This window comes from Brassica oleracea, chromosome C3 (genome assembly GCF_000695525.1).
Source record: "Brassica oleracea var. oleracea cultivar TO1000 chromosome C3, BOL, whole genome shotgun sequence".
Lineage (NCBI taxonomy): Eukaryota > Viridiplantae > Streptophyta > Magnoliopsida > Brassicales > Brassicaceae > Brassica > Brassica oleracea.
In genome coordinates, this window is record NC_027750.1 from 2,415,166 (window position 1) to 2,419,782 (window position 4,617).

The following is a 4,617-nucleotide window of genomic DNA, read 5'->3' on the forward strand; positions in this document are numbered from 1 at the left end:
AGTTGCACCAACATTGTCACAGTATATCACAGGAGGACCCTTTATTTTGATGCCAAGCTCAACCAAAAGCGAACAAATCCATCGAAGTTCAGCTGAAGTGTTAGCGACAGATCGATATTCAGCTTCTGTTGAGGATCGAGCAACTCCACTTTGCTTCTTTGAAGACCAAGAAATGGGATGCTTACCAAGATAGACAATGTAGGCATTGGTGGAGACAAAGTCATCAGTGTCACCTGCCCAATCCGCATCCGAGTAAGCGTGAAGAGAAGATGGGTTGTCTCGACTGAAGAAGAGACCATGGGAAGCAGTACCAGCTAAGTAACGCATGACTCTTTTAACAGCTTGCCAATGTTCCGAAGTTGGAGCATGCATGTATTGAGACAACTTATTTACTGCATAGGAGATATCTGGTCTCGTAAACGCAAGATACTGAAGGCTCCCTACTGCTGAGCGATTTTCCTTGGGATCGGTAAGAGGAGTACCCGTCTTAATGGTAAGCTTTGGATCTGGCGCCATAAGTGTAGAGACGGGATGAGCATTCGTGAGATTGAATCGAGAGAGAAGATCCAGAATGTATCGCCGTTGTGTTAAGTGTAGCCCGGTGGAAGTTCTGATTGCTTCTATACCAAGAAAATAGTTGAGATCCTCAGTCTCCTTAACTGAAAAACGTGTGGCTAATGAGTCCAAAATCCGCTGAAGTAGTGCAGGGTCGTTGCCAGTAATAAGAATGTCGTCGACATATATGAACATGTAGACAAGACTGGAACCACGACGCAAGATGAATAACGACGTATCCGCAACAGAGTTAATAAAGCCATACTGAATAAGGAAGTTGCTGAGTTCCCGATACCAGGCCCGTGGCACCTGTTTCAGGCCATAGAGAGCCTTTTGTAATCGGCATACATGGTTGGGAAGATCAGCATCAACAAAACCAGGAGGTTGGACAGTGTAAACTTCTTCCGTTAATGTGCCTTGAAGAAACGCGTTGTTTACATCGAGTTGCTTGATCGGCCATGAACGACTCACTGTGATATCCAAGACAAGACGAATTGTAGTCGTTTTGATCACGGGACTAAACGTTTCTGTATAGTCGATGCCTGGAAGCTGAGTATAACCCCGGGCAACAAGACGAGCCTTGTACCTGCGAACAGAGCCATCTGGGTTATATTTGATAGTAAAAATCAAACGGCAGCTGGCCGGATTCTGATGTGGTGACGGGGGAACAAGAGAGAATGTGCAGTTCGCAACAATAGAGTTGAACTCAGCGATGACGGCTGGTCTCCAATTTGGGTCCGCTAGAGCTTGGGTAATAGTTGTGGGTATGAAAGGTTGGGATTGAGTGAGAATGGTGGAGTAGGCGTATTTGGAGTTGGGTTTAGAGATACCTTTCTTGGCACGGGTTGTCATCGGGTGTTGGTTTGGTGGTGGTTCAACGGCGGGTGGAGCCGGAGACGTTTGTGGATTTGATTGCGAGGAGGAAGAAGGGTTACTGTTTAGTGGGCTTAAGTTATTTGGTTGGGCCGAAGGTAAGGATGTGTGGGTTGTAGTGTTTGTGGGTTCTGTTTGGGCCTGGGTAGGGAGGTTTTGGGCCTGGGTGTTGGTATTTGGTTGTTGGGCCTCAGCTGTCTGGTTAGTGTTTGAGTTTTTTGTAACAGGTATCCAAGAGGGTGAGATGGGAGACACGGGAGGAGACGGTGATTGACCTGTACTCGGTGGCGGAGCTGTAGCTGGCGGCACAGTCATAGTCGGAATTATTGTAAGCGGAGAAACCCAGTCATTGACCTCAGCAGTAGGAAAAGAAGCGATTTTGGTGAGAGATTGAAACGAAAACGTGTCTTCAACAAACCATACATGGCGTGAGACATACAAGCGAGAAGAGATTGGATCATAGCACAGGTACGCACTCTGTGTTAAAGAGTAACCAAGGAAAACGCATTTTGTAGATCGTGGTTGAAGTTTGTGATCTTGGTAAGGCCTTAGCCAGGGGAAACAAAGACAACCAAAATTTTTTAGTTTTAAGTAATTAGGCTGAGTTTTGAAAAGAAGAGAGTAGGGAGAGTTTAAAGAGAGAACCGGAGTTGGCATTCAATTTATTAGATAAACCGCAGTGGCAAAAGGGTAGGTCCAAAAAGTATTAGGAAGTTTAGCTTGATGGAGGAGAGAAAGACCAGTTTCAACAATATGACGGTGTCGTCTCTCAGACAATCCGTTATGTTCTGGTGTGTGGGGAGGGGTAGTGAGATGAATAATACCAGATTCAGAGAGAAAAGAGCGTAAAGCAATGAATTATCTTCCATTATCAGAAAAGAGAGTGCCTATTTTGGTTTGAAATTTATTTTCTGTGAGAGATTTAAAACGTATAAACGTCTCTTTGACATGAGATTTCAGCTGAAGAGGATAAAACCATGAGTATCTAGTAAAATGATCAACTATAAGAAGATAGTGTTTGTATTTGTCAATAGAGACCACTGGAGAAGTCCATAGATCAGTATATAGATATTCTAGTGGTCGAGTAGAAGAGATAGAAGTTTGAGCAAAAAGAGAGTTTATGACTTTTATTACATAGGCAATCAAAGCAAGAGAAATTTTTTGAAACAGAATCTGAAATAGGTAAAGAAAACTTAGATAAAATAGATTTAAGAATTTTGGAGGAAGGATGACCAAGCCTTGAATGCCAATCAGAGTATGAAGTTTTGACTGTGGGAGTAGCAAAGAACGAGACTGCTGAGGTATTCACGACTGGCCACTCGTACAGCTCCTTATTTGTATGTCCTTGGAGTAACCGCGCCCCCGAGGTCAGATCTTTCACCTGGAAATGAGATGGGAAAAATTCAACGGAAACTTGGTTATGGTTACAAAGCTTATAAACAGATAATAGGTTCTTATGAATGTTTGGAACAAGTAAAACATTGGTTAATGATAAAGGTTTGTGATTTGTAGGAAGGGAGAGAGAACCCGTATTGGTTATCTGAAGACCGCTGTCGTCACCAATGAGCACCTCTTCACCGCCAGTATAGGGTTGATGGAGCGCAAGGTTGCTGAGATCCGAGGTGATGTGGTGCGTAGCACCACTGTCAAGAACCCAAGGTTGTGGTTGATTCATGAGAGCCATGTTAGCTCTTGGATTCCATGCTTCATTTTGATACTGAGGCGTTGGAAGCAAGGCCGGTTGTGAGCTCTGCTGGAACTGTTGAAGCTGACTGCAGCGCTTGGCAGAGTGTCCCTGCGTGCCGCAGATCTGGCATCGTCCAAGGTAAGGTCTAAAAGTCCTCTGTTGATTGTTAGATGACCCATGATTCCATGTCTGAGGTGAGTTGTTGTGTTGACCAGATTGCCAGTTTTGGTTGGGACGGTTTTGATTTTTCTGTGGAGGGCGAGAGCCATGGACATAGTTGGCTGAGATCGGAGTCACAGCCGCAGGTGTAGCAGTCAGAAGCTTAGCCTCATAGTTGATGAGTTTCTCGTGAAGCTCTGTGAGAGATGGAGGAAGATCGCGACCCTCCGTTTGTTCCACTACCGGTTTGTAAGCATCAGGAAGGCCTTGAAGAATGTAATCGATCTTGTCTTCATGGTCTAGAATCTTACCAAGAAGAGCTAGCTGATCAAAACGGGTGGTAAGTCCTTGGATATATTCATCAACAGTCTTGTCTTCTTTAGTCCATTGTTTGATCTGGTTCACCAGTTGCTTGATGTGACCACAGGTTGGTTTTGCATAGGTACAGGATAGAGTTGTCCAGACGCAAGCAGCTGTGGACGCCATGGAAACGAGAGGCTGGATGCTTTGAGAGATGACTCCCAACAGCGCACTGAAGATGAGTTTGTCTTGTCTTTTCCAGAGAAAAAAGACTGGATTTGAAGTGGTGACATCATCTGTGGTGACAGTAGCTTCTGGTGCAGGGGCAGATTCATCAAGATGATTAGAAAATTCATACTCATCAAGAAGAGCATGTACTTGGCGGCTCCAAACAAGATAATTGGAGGCAGTGAGCTTAGTGATGTTCGACATGTTGATGTTCAAGAGGGAGGTGGTAGATGGCACGATGGTTTCAACAGGAGAGGTGAACTGACTGTTATCGGAGGTAGCCATTGAAGAGAAAAAAATAATAATAGAAGAGATGATGCAAGAAGAAGAAAGCGACGGAAAGAAAAAGAATTTAGTCTAGTATCCATGCTCTGATACCATATATGATATGAAAGATAATTTCTATTGATAAGAGTACAAGAGAGATTATAGGAGGAGATCAAGATGATTGATACACAAATATAGAAAGAATATACGGCAGTTATATATATGATCTTCTTTCCTTAATATCATATCTATGGTATGACAGTTGGTTAATAAATGTGTTTGTCAATAACTATAATATTTATCAACTAATTAACCATCAACTATAATAACTATAATACATTATTACCATATATGTCAGTAATAAATGTGATTGTTCATGTCATATTAACTATAAGCCATGTCATCAATCTTGTTAGTCATATCATCATTTTTTTTTGTAAAAATGATTGTAAATAGGACATGTGGCAAAATCACTTCGCAAATATAGTCTAGAGGATTGACCATCGTGCTTACCAAATTTGAATTTCACTATATAATTAATCATTACT